General features: G+C 38.9%; 1 protein-coding gene across 1 annotated transcript in view; it reads right to left on the reverse strand.

Annotated features, from left to right (window-relative positions):
• The window catches only part of AGPAT4 (1-acylglycerol-3-phosphate O-acyltransferase 4), a 183,777-nt gene that overhangs the window by 68,656 nt on the left and 101,782 nt on the right, over positions 1 to 13,339 (reverse strand). The window lies entirely within an intron of this gene.

The following is a 13,339-nucleotide window of genomic DNA, read 5'->3' on the forward strand; positions in this document are numbered from 1 at the left end:
TTATCTGCGACTCTTCCTTATTTCCAATAGCCAATCTATACACCAAATCAAGTCTATTCAGATCCCTCCATGGAGTCTCACATCTGTCTTCCTCTCCTCTGTTCTCACTTCCATCAAATCTTCAGTAATACTAACATAGATTATTTCAATAGCTTCCAACAGGATTTCATGACCACTACTCTTCTTCTCCTCTTCATTTCCCCCATTCAATACTCATTGCCCAACTAATTTTCAATTTAAAGTTGATGATGCTACTCATCTGTTAAAAACAATTTGCAGCTGCTACTGCTTACTAAGCCAAGGTCAAGCTCCTTAACCTAGGACTCAAGGTGCTCCATAATCTGATGCCATCTCACTGTCCAGGTTCTTACCTAACTACATATTCTAGCCAAAACGGATTGCTCACTATTGTTCAGTCATTTTCAGTCATGTCCAAGTTTGCTTGACCCCATCTGGGGTTTTCTTGGCAAAAACACTGGAGTGGCTTGCCATTTCCTTCTGCAGCTCATTTTACAGATAAGGAAATTGAGACAAGTAGAGTTAAGCAATTTGTCCAGAGTCATACAACTTGTAAGTATCCGAGGCCAGAGTTCAACTCAGGTTTTCCTGACTTCAGGCCAAGATCTCTATCCACTGCACCACCTAGCTGCTAACTATTAGCTCTACAAATTTTGAGCCACCTCTACCTCTGTTCATGCTCCCTATGCTGGGAATAAACATCCCATACTACTCCAACTCACTCAAAAGGCACCTCCACAATGATCCCACTAGTCAGTAATGACCTTCACTCATCTCACTGATTTCACAACACAATACACTCGTGTAGTTCCCATATTCTTTTTCTTGTCAAGTAGATACTATGGGTTTACTAGACTTAGTTTCCTAAGGACAATGGTTGTCTCATATAAGCTTTATAACTTTTCCTCCCTTCGGTACCTTATATGGTGTTCTACATTTAAGAAATATTTGGTTACCCAAACCCCTACTTGAAGTATGAATCCATTCTATCACATCCCTTTGCTACCCTTCACTTGCTAATAGTTCACCTAGCTTGCTGTCATCCCAGACAGATATCCAGGAGACTATGAAAAATAAAGATACAGTGTGAAGCAGTCAATATTTTCCCCATAACACATTCTCATGCCTTAAACAAAACATGAAAAGAATCTCTTCCTCCCTTGGGACATCACAATGGAGGGGGAGGGGGGGAAATGGGATACTATTGCTATGCATTTTTACCATGCTTTTCATCTGAGGATTATTAATCAAATTACATGCTATCAGACACTGCCTGGGTCCAGCACAAAACCTGAAATGAAAACATGAAATTAAATAATTAGGCATAGCTTAGTAAACAGAAAGTTGTCATCTCAGCTCATCCTCACAGCAGCTGACACTGCAGGTAATCAACTGCACAAATAACAGAGAAGCTTGGTCCCCTGGTGAGCACACAGGGGTGCTCTCAGAGACATGAAGAATAAAGAATCGCAAGGCAGGAATGTTATCTTGGGGCTCATCAAGCACTTGATCAAAAATTCCAGGGTTTCTGAATTAAGAACATTTGCTTCTCTCTCCCTTGCTGCTCTCCCAGTTTTATTCAACAATAATAAAAATAATAGTATTATTAATAATAAAAATAAGAACTAGTATCTGTATAGCATTTTAATACTTGCAAAGCATTTTACATACATTATTTCATTTGATTCTTTCAACAACTTTGTGAGGTAGAGATTACTGCTAATCCTGTTTTACAGATGAGGAAACTGAGGCTAAAAAGGTTAAATGACGAAAAGGATCACACAATTAGGCAAGTGGAAAAGACAGAACTTGAAGCCAAGTCTTCCCAACTCTCAGTCCAGCAGGGAAACTACACTACCACCTACTTGCCTCCACTGGGGTCTAGTCAAACAATTTTTTTTTCTTCTTGGCACTCAAGGTTCCACATAATCTGACTCCATTTTATTCATGATAACTCTCACCAGATCTTAGTTTTCATTGTATCCCCAACATTCAGGTATGCTAGCCTCTTCATAGTCTCTGAACACATCATGCTCACTCTCATACCTTCTTCCAACATTCTTCTCCCTCTGGCACATCTGCAAATCCTATCTGTCCTTTTAGGATTCAGTTAAATTCCTACCTCTTCTATCATCTGTGACACATCACTTCCCTAGAAATTCCAGCCCACACTGGCCTCCCACAGCATAACGACCTGTTCTGTTTGTCAACAAAGCAATTTGTATTGTTTTCTAATTATTTCATAATTTGCAGATTTGTCTTACCAAATAGATGATTAAAATCCTTTAAGACAAGAATCTTTTTTAAACTTCCAATATCAAGTACATCACTCGATGTGAAACAGGTGCTTTATGGGTAGGATTTGATATCAATGTGCCTTGCCAATCCCCAGCCCTGGATCAACAACTCTTCTTTCTCCATGTTGTTTCCCTTGAAGATAAGGACCATTTTGTTTTAGCATCTGTATCCTGAACTCTTAGCAAAAGGTCTGGCCCAAGGAATGTGATTACTAAATGACTAATGAATCACTGAAGTATACATCATTTATCTCTTCAAAATAAAGGTGTGAAAATCAAGATGTTTCATGTAGGACACCTTCCTACCTTTGAAAGGATCTTATTACTTTAGGAACTCCTACATTCTCTTCAGTGAATTCCTCTAGAAAATTGTAGTTTCTCAAAAACAAAAGTAATAGGTCACTGTCCTACAAAAAGGTCAAACTCCCAGCAGCAACTGCTAACCAAAAGAGTTAAATACCACATCCAGTGGCTCTGAGATCTCTTTTGTTTTATAAATCTGTCCTATCCATTTCCTTCCATTGGACTCCCATTCTTCTGTTGATCAGTGACATTGTAAGGCTAATTTAAAATTTAAAATGAACATATAAACTTTCCTCCATTTCTGGTAGGTTTGAATCCCCTTTACCTAATTTTCCCCTCTACTTTATGTAATAACATAAACACTTAACGAATGCACTGTCATTCATTCAATTTTTCCATTGACTTTGTTCATTCTCCTTGCTTTTCAGATGAGGATATAGAGAAAAATTAAATGACTTACCAAGTTCTTAATAATAGCAATGACACATTAAACTTACATGCTAGCTTCCTCACAACTACCCAAGAGACAGTGTCTTTATTATTATTCTTTATAGATCAAGTCAATAAGTATTTAGTAAACACTTACTAAGCACAAGGCACTTTGCCAATGGCTGGGAATACAAATATAAGCAGAGGGACAATCCCTGTCCTCAGGGATCTTATATTCTAATGGGCAAACAGAACGTACAAATATAATTGAAAACCTGGGAAGCAAAATATGAGAGGGGGTGGTGTTGTAGAGAAATTTCTGAACATCAAGACTACAACCTAGATAGGAATGAAGACATGATTGGCCTGAGCATCTTCCTTGAAATGAAGGATACCTGGAGGAACCAGCCAATCAGATGGAGAGATCACAGGGGAGGAGGGTACTTTTAGTATGTGAAGTCCAGGGGATGAAGAGTTTCCAGGGATATTGAAGAAGTGTGAAAGACTCAGAAATGCAGCCTCAAGAGGAATGAAGACTATCTCCTCATTTTATAAAAGAATAAATTGAGGTTTAGAAATGTTCTTATCATTAGACTCTGAAATCCTTAAGATCAGAGTTTTTTGCCCTTCTTGATATCCATGCTGCTTAGCATAGTGTCTGGCACATGGGAGGCACTTCATAAACGTTTACTGACTAACTCTTATTGTCATAAGTTCCTTTAAATATCAGCTAAAATCCCACTTTCTGCAAAAAAGTCTTTCCCAATCCTCCAGAGTGCTAGATCTGAGGTTTCCAACTTATCCCTTATATCTTGTTTGTATGAAGCAGTTTACACATGGTCTTCACCGTCAGAATGTAAGCTCCCTTGAGGGCAGAGACTGCGGATGCCTTTCTTTGGATACTCGGATGTTGGCTTTCTATTTGAATTTGACATCACTACAATAAAAGACACCACCAAAAACTGTGTAAAAAATAGTTGGATGAGGCGCACAGCAATCGGGAAGGAAAGCAAACAGACACCCAAGGGCTGCATGGAAACACATAAGATGATAAAGGAACCACAGAAAGGTCTTCCTGTGTTAAGCTGATTCTCTCTGGAAGTCTTAGGGGAAGGTAAGAATCCTACAGACTAAGAAAGGATGGACAGATTGTGATTTGCACTGACAGTAGAAGTGCCCACATCAATGAAATCATAGATTCATTAAATTTTTGGAAGTATGATAACTGAGTTTCTGTGAAAAGGTTTCTTTGCTCTACAGCTCTATCTTTAGCCAAAATGCCATGTCTACATGCTTCTGAAAATAGCTTAGACTAAGTGAACACTTGCTGATTTCAAGGAAACTCTGGAGCTCTGTCCAGTTCCCATACAAAAAGCTCAGTTTAAAAGTTGATATTATTATATGTACTTTACATATAATTTATAAATTTTTATTATTTATAAACAAACTAAAAAACAAAATATAATATCAGTTTTTCAATCAGATATTATTAGAGATAACATTCATTAAAAGTTAGCCACAAGGAGAAGGTGAAGAGATTCCCCTCCAGACAGATACACTAAAATCAACAACAATAACAACTTATAACAGAAGCATGTGGTAGGGGTAGAGATGAACCTGAGAATGGAATCCTTAGGACTCAAAGCCATGGATGACTTTTTCTGCCTGTTTCTTTATTTGTCTGAATCAGTGGCTATTGATCCTGAAAAATGGATTCAGCCTTTGTTACTTCATGGGTAACTCTCAATTTTAGAGTTCTTTGGACGGGTGCTAGACACCCAAATGGAGATTTCCTTAATTAAATGCTTCTCAGGGAAAAAGAAGACCACCTACGGTGAACAACTGGAAGGCTAAAGTCATACTGATGAGTGGGCAAGAGATCTAGACCTTGACAACAACTCTCCATGTAGTCTACTTCAGTGTTTCGCATTTTCTTTATTTGTCCTTGGGAATATGCAAGTTTTCTGTATTCCTGTTTCTGTGATAGAAGAAATAAAAAGCTGTTCCATGTTAGATTAAATGAATAAATAAAGAGTCCATCACAAAAACCTGGTAGAATTTTGAAGATATTGACCACAAAATGTCTCACTCATTTCTGTCTAAGGAAAAAATGCATGAACACTCAGGATATATGCAACTTTAAAAATCTCTGAAAATCCTAGGAAAAGGTATTAGCTATGCTAGCAGTAATGCCAGAAATCGAGGGCTTAATCCATTTTTCTAGTAGACATAAGCCAGTCAAATCACTACAATTATTGTTAGCACTCAGGATAACAAAAGGAAAAATTTAAAGAATATTTCTAAAGTCTAATCTGTTGAGACTCCACAAAACGGAAATAAAGCTTCATTCTCATTGTGCAGTATTTAAAGACAATGAGAGAAGGCATTTTAGTATAGTGGATAGAACATGAGATTAGAAGTCAGGAGACTTGGGTGGAATTCCATCTCATACTTACTAGCTAAGGGACCCAAGGCAAGTCATTTCCCTTCCCTGGTATGACATGATAATATAGGACTTTATAAACTTTAAAGCTCATTGAGCATAGTTGGGCAGTGGTGTCCAACTCTTCACAACCTCATTTGGGACTTTCCTTGCAAAGATACTGGAGTGGTTTACTATTTCCTTCTCTAGATCATTTTACAGATGAGGAAATGAAGGCTAACAGGGTTAAGCGACTTGCTCAGGGTCACATATCTAGTAAGTGTCTGAGTCCAATTTTGAACTTATGAAGATTAATTAGTCTTCCTAACTGCTGGGCCAGCACTCTGTGCCATCTAGCTGCCAAGCTGCCACTGAGGATAGAGGCTATTTCAACATTGTCTTTGAATGCATAGTAGTGCCTGTCACATACTAGAGACTTAACAAACGCTTGTTTAATTATTCAAGGTATTAAACATAAGTTGTTATTCATTCAATAAGCATGCATGCTGGGCACTGTGCTAGGGGCTAAACAAAAATGAAAGTTTGTGGGGAGTTTATGTTCAACTGGATCTACTATACAATGCTGGATTCTATCAGCCACAAACGCCAAGGTTGAGTTTTACAGCCTGTGTATTTGGCAGAAGGAAGGACACAATTTGGAAGAAAGTATCTGGGATCTATTCAACTAGTTTCAGATGGGCTGTTAAATTGTACTCAGTCAAATGCTTCTGGGCATCCCTCTGCCTACTGCCAGATTGAGAGTGGCCTCAATGGTTTTGGAGAATTTCTTTGTTCTAATAAATCACTCATCTAAATTCATGGATGGGTTGGCAGTCAGTGACATGCCAACGCCTAGTAGGGACATGTGAATGTACCACATAATTCATTATATCATTCTTTACCAACTTACTGGAGATAGTAGAGACAATAGGAACAAATACAAGGCATAAAATAAGGCATAAAAAGGAATACAGGGTAATTTGACGAATTGTACAAGATGAGCAGACATGGACAGTTGGCTATGATCTACGTGATGAGAATTGATACATGTAATATGCACGCTGATATTTAAAATGTTGGAGCATGAAATAGCCTACTTGAAGCCAGCCATCCAGAGTTATCCCCATTGGGTTTTATTACTACTCTAATATAATTTCAATTGTAGAAATAGAAGCAGTCTAGTGATAAAGACACCAGAAGTAAAAAAGTGAATTCTAGACCTAGCTCTGCCATTTCCCTCCTCTGGGCCTCAGTTTCCACACTAATACAATTATGGGGTCCAGTGAGATAATCTCTAAGATCCTTCTAGTTCTTATATTTTTGAATCTAAAAGGGGACAGATTTGAAAACCGGAGTCCAGAGACTATTAATTCTATAGTACTTCAATACCTAAAGATCTGTGTTTTGATTATCGGGGGTAGTCCCTCCATTGATTCAGAACCAAATTTCTCTGTACATGGCTGTCCAGGGTTGCTAAGGGGCAGCAAGGTGGTGCAGTGGATAAAGTACTGGCCCTAGAATCAGGAAGACTCATCTTCCTCAGTTCAAATCTGGCCTCAGATACTTACTTGCTGTGTGACCCTGGGCAAGTTATTTAACTCTGTCTGTCTCAGTTTCCTCATCTGTCAAATTAGCTGGAGAAGGAAATGGCAAAGCACTCCAGTCTCTTTGCTAAGAAAATCTCAAATGGGGTCATGAAGAGTTGGACATCACTGAAATGACTAAACAGCAACAAATCATCTCTTCTACTATTGAAGTATATCATTTAAACCTGGTCCTATTTAACTTACTAAATAATGATGTTAGCTCCCCAACTAACCAGAGATTCAGCAAGGGTCAGTTCTGCAACATAATCCATAAGGTCAGATCTCTAACTAGACAAATTCCTAGAAGGCAACGTCCACCCTATTTAAATATCTTATTGTAGGGAACACGTCTTGTACGTAATACTTACTCAAAAAATTATTGTTGAATTCTGTAATATTATGGAAAGAATGCTGGGTTTGGGATTAAGAAGATGTGGATTTCAAATCTTAGCTCTGCTACTTAATATCTGCCTGTATAACCTCAAGTAAGTCAAAAAGATCTGAGCCTCCAAGTCTTAATTTGAAAAATTAGGGCATTCAATGAGATGACCTCCAAGACTCTTCTTATGGTTTCCAAAGATTCACAAGCATAGTACCCATTCCATTAAAATAAGACTGGGTCAATTTGCATAATTGTAATTCATTATTTACATAGAAAAAAGATGTGCATTAATATTTTACAAAGAATAATAGATTTTTAAAAGCCTTAGGATTATAAAATATACAAAACTTTGGATAGTCCAACAAAAAAATAGAGGAATAACACGGACTAAAAGGTCCTCAGATCTTTTGCGTCTCTGAATAGTTTTTCACATCCTAGCTCAGAAGAACCCAAGAAAATTTTAATGAATAAGTACTGACCCAACTGGCAGAGTTGTCTTTTGCTTATCAAGGAATCAAGAGCCAAAAAAAAAATCTTATCAGAGATAAGATTAATTTTCTTTTAATCAGTAGCTTCAACCTCTGCTCCCAGTTTTTTAGCAGGGCTAAATAACAAACAAATAGGATGAATTCAGCTTGGGATGTTAAATTTGAGGTGCCTGGGTGTAATTCTAATGACAGTTAAAAATCTTCCCCACCCATTAATGGGCCTGCCCATTAAGGGAAGCTTACCTAGGGGAGATTTATTTTGTAGAAAGACCCACACCTTTTCTAATGAGGCAATGGTTCTCAAGGGTTGTGATGCCTTCTGGCTCTGAAGTGTATATATACTCTGAGGTGAGATTCTACTTTGGGGTTTACTCATTGGAAGTGTTCATTTGGCCAGACAAGACTCTGGGCAGCCGCTAAGGAGCCCCTGGGCTTTGAAAACCCAGATGTTGGTGCTGTCTGTTGATCTTTGTTCCTCTGTTTGTATTTTCTCTGAAGTTCAGGATGCTGACTTTTCCCTCTCGAACTAAGTGAACAATATATGTGCTTGGTTAAAGTGATTATTGGCCCCTCAAGAGTTGCTTTCCTTTTAGAAAAGCAGAGCTAAGACCTGTACAGCAGGCCCTCCTGTATATGTTGGGGTCCTTGCTGTTATGCAGGGGGACACTCAGGTAGAAGTTTTCATCTGACAGTTGGAGATAAGAAAGATTGGGGCTGGATTAATAGGTGTAGGGGCCATCTGCAGAGGTTATATAGAACCTTAGAGAAAGTTGATTAAATACTCAACGTGTCCTTTGATTATAACTAACCTTTAAAAGTTCTCCCAAGAAACACTTTACCAGGTTGTCTAAGTTTAATTTATTCAAGCTGTGAAATGAGTATGTGGGAGCACTGACTATTACTCTTGGCAACCATGAATTAAGAGGCTTTTCCATCTGTAAAATATGATGGGTAATGCCAGTTAGTTCTAGCTAGAAAGGTGGGGGGAAGAGAGACCTGATTAATGTTTGGAAAGCACAGGAGTGATGGTATTGTGATAGCAAAGAATCTCTTTCACTATAGAAAGTGGGTTGATGAGCTACTATTATCTACAACTAAGAATGAGGCATCAAGGTATAGAGGAAAGAACAAAGTCTTTCCACTGACTGATTTTGTGTGGCCTTGGGAAAGTCCGTTTCCTCATTTATAAAATGACAATTATCTATTTAATTACTTTACAATTTTCAAAATACTTAAATGTCTACTGATTCCTTTGTTCCTACAACAACTCAGTGAGATAAACAGGCAGATACAAGCATCCTCATTTTATAGATGAGTAAAGAGATTCACTGAGGTAAAGAGACTTGCCCAAGGTCACACAGCTAGTTAGGGGAGCAGTGGATAGAGCACCAGTGCAGGAGTCAGGAAGACCTGAGTTCAAATCTCGCCTCAGACACTTGACATTCACTAGCTGTGTGACCTTGGGCAAGTCACTTAACCCCAATTGCCTCATCCTGGGTCATCTCCAGTCATCCTGATGAATATCTGGTCACTGGATTCTGATGGTTCTGGAGGAGAAGTGAGGCTGGTGACCTGCACAGCCCTCCCTCACTCAAAAAACAAAGTCAAGTGCAAGTCAGTTAGGGGCAAAGCCAGGACAAATACTCAACTGTGTTTTTTCCTCCTCTACCAGTCCCTTTCCTACTGTATCTTATGATCACTAGAGTCTCTTCTAGCTTGAACATTTTGGGTATAGACATATTCTACGTAACCAAACTCATTTAAAAAAAAATAACAAGTGGATACATTATAAACATAAAGCTGGAGGGGAAACCTCTGCTGTTTGGCCAATCTCCCATTTGTAACATTTTAAATATTGTTCTTATGGAATTACCCCGTTAACATCATTTTGCAGAATACCATTTTCCAAGACCATTGAGCATCACTCAATCAATAAACATTTACTAAGTGCCTAGTACTGTGCTAAGCACTAGGGATACAAAAAGAGGCAAATGACAATCCCTGCTCTCAAGGAGTTTACAACCTTATTAAGCAGGTAGGTGGTGCACTGGATGGAGTGAGGGCCCAGTCAGGAAGACTAGAGGTCAGATCTAGCCTCCAACACTTACTAGCTTGGGCAAGTTACTTAACCTTTGTTTACCTCAGTTGCCTCACCTGTAAAATGGGGGTTGCTGTGAGGACCAAATAAACCAACAGATGTAAAGTGCTTAACACAGTACTTAGCACATAATAGATGACATACAAATGCTCCTTTCCTTCCCCCTTTTTCCTTCTCTACTAAACTGGAGAGAAAGAAGCAGGGTATTATATTACATGCATATTATGATGGATAAAGGACGGGGAACTCAAGAGGTCAGCTCTGCCATGATTTAACCTGACCCTAAGAAATTCTGAATCAACTTTCAAAGCTGCATTCCACAGAATCACTTTCCCCCAAGTGCAATGCTCTGTTTATTCCCCATGGTTTAGGAATTAGGATAGTTAAGGATCTTGGTACAATGGTCAACATCACAAGAAACAGTAGTAAATGAGAATACTCTGAAGCCCAGAATTCCAGAAATTTCCTCAGTAGCTTTATATCATCTTTTGGCTTTCAATTCCCCTCACCCTCTTTCTATCCCTTGTTTCTCCTGTCTTATTTTCTCCTTCCTCTCTTTTCTGGCTATCACACCCATGAACTGGGCAAAATATGAAAATGAAGTAATTTTAATATACATCATGCTTTTTAAATTAGGTTTTGTGTTTATTGAGTGAAGTTTTACAATCTTAAATACAGCAAAATTGTAACTTTCAAATTTCCAAAGGAAAAATCCGTAAATTTTAATGCTTTTTAACATTAAATCATTAAACAGCCAAACCTCAAAAATGGAGACTCTGCTACAAATCACAAAATGACAAGATACAGTCTTGAGAGTGAACTTTAATCACCAGAAAGATACCTGCTGGGAGTCTCATTTCCTTAAAAGTATCTGACAAAATTCTTGACTCTCTGAAGGTAGGGGAAGTGCCAAGGGGCATTGCAATCCTGACCTTGATTTTGCCCAACAAGGAAAATGTGTAGTAAGGTGAAAGTGATAGGAACCTGAGAAAAGTGACTAAAGAATCTCAAAGTTCATCACAGTCATAGTCATAGCTAGGCAGAGTCAGAGTTCAGTCCCCTAGAACTGGATCTTGGAATTTAAAACTTAAAGGGACCCAAGAGGCTATATATGTTCATCCTTCATCCAATGTGAAAACTAAGGGGCAGCTAGGTGGTGCAGTGGATAGAGCACCAGTGCAGGAGTCAGGAGGACTCAAGTTCAAATCTCACCTGAGACACTTGACACTCACTAGCTGTGTGATCTTGGGCAAGTCACTTAACCCTAATTGCCTCATCTCCAGTCATCCTGATGAATATCTAGTCACTGGATTCAGATGGTTCTGGAGGAGAAGTAAGGCTGGTGACCTGAACAGCCCTCCCTCACTCAAAACAAAGTCAAGTGCAAGTCATATCGTTATTTCTCTGGTAGCATGTTCTCTTCAGCAGCAAAGGAGGAACATACATAATGTGAAAACTGAAGCCCAGAATTTTTAAGTGGTCTAATTATGTAAGTAAGAGAGATTTCAGAGAAGATCCCAGAATGAGCCTAACTCCACATAATTTCAAATTACCCGCATGAGGAAGAAAAGAGGGAGGTATCTAAAAGATAAATGTATGAGTTAATCAATTAATCAATCTATCAACAAAGATTTATAAAGTACCCAATATACTCTAGGCTCTGTCTTCAACAAACTTAGGGTTATAGTTCAAATGCAAAGAGAACATTTACAAAATATGAAAGAATGAAGTTACAAGAATAATTTCCAAAAAGGCAGAACTCAGAATGAGCTTAGTTTTCCGAATGATGTTAATATTGATATTGGCAGACAAGACCACAGGAAGATTTAGGCGTAGAACTTGAAATACGAAACAAAGTTAATGGATAATGGAGAGAAAATGGAACTATTCCACCGCTCCTTTGCTTCTGTCCTCCTCATCAAAAAGAGGACTCCTCAAACCGGAAAAGATGGAACAAACATGGTTAGGAGAGAAGTCACTGTGGTTGTTTGTCCTTCATTTTCGAAGAGGACCAATGACATCACAGGGTGATGTCTTGACTTGTGAATGAATTGGATTTAAGTGAGGCGAAGTTGCACAAAGTCATCAGCCTTATTCTCTCTCCCACAGTCATGCTTCAGAAGTGCAGCAGCAAGACAAAAGTCAGGCTGCCAGGCAATGGCCTGGGATATAGTGGATGACCCTGGTGTCTTCAATGTCTGACCAAGTTCTAAGTGCTCCAAAGAGTCTACTTCATGGTTGTTGGAACACATTATTCTCATCCACCCATTCCCTGGAGGAAGTTTTCACATGTTTGGAGCAGACACCCCCCTAACTTACCAATGGGTTTGAGGTCTGTTGATTATCCTCAACTGGGTTTAGCCCATCTGCCAAGATGATTTTCTGGGGTGTGGCTGCTGCACATGCTACAGCTTCTTGGAGCCAGAAATGAGAGTGGGGTAGAAGGTGCACACCACAGGTGGTTGAGCAAGCCCAAATGGCTTAGCAAGACCTAACAACAGAGGAACTAGTACTCCCTGAACACTCCAAATACCCCGAAGGAGGGAAGCACAGCCCAAGGAGATTGGAAGGGAGTATATGGCAACACCAAGGGAGTTTAAATATCCTGTCTTGGAGAAATTATACTTCAAGACACTGACAATATCCCCTCTCACGTGCCAAGGGAAAAAAGTATAATCACTGAAGAGAATGCATTCATAGAAACCTTCTTTATCTGGATTAAACAGGTCCACAGTTTTAATAACATTGACAGCAATAAGTAGTGGGATTGGCTCATCTGCATTTATATAGCACTTATCATACTCATAACAGTCCAGATTCTTCTAACAGGAGAGTTGATGGATTCCTTAGACAATTCTGTCTGAGGAAGATCCCAATCTTGCTTCATCAGGACAGATCTTGGTACATAGTACGCCCTTAGCAACTGTGTGTGTCCTTCCTTATTTTCACATGTCATGGGTTCATTCAATCAATATTTAAAAGCCTACCTGCAAAGCACTCTTCTAGGGAAGAGAGTATGCTAAGAGAAATAGGGTGTGGTTTCTACCCTCAGGGAAATTACAGTCTTGTAAGGAATACAGGACACATCTATCAATAATTATGATAAAAAATAAAATACAAATTCATAAAGGAGTGTAAACTGATATGGGAGAAGATGAAAGCAGCTGGTGTCTTTTGAGGAATCGAGTGAAGTGTCCACAGTAAGTGGTATTTATTCAGCAGCCATTGTCTACTTATGCTCATCACTGCCAGCCAAACTGGTGTCATTACCCATGATGCTCTACTTCCCCTCTCTCTATGCACTGGGTGCTTCCTA

Source organism: Notamacropus eugenii, chromosome 2, assembly GCF_028372415.1.
Source record: "Notamacropus eugenii isolate mMacEug1 chromosome 2, mMacEug1.pri_v2, whole genome shotgun sequence".
NCBI classification, from domain to species: domain Eukaryota; kingdom Metazoa; phylum Chordata; class Mammalia; order Diprotodontia; family Macropodidae; genus Notamacropus; species Notamacropus eugenii.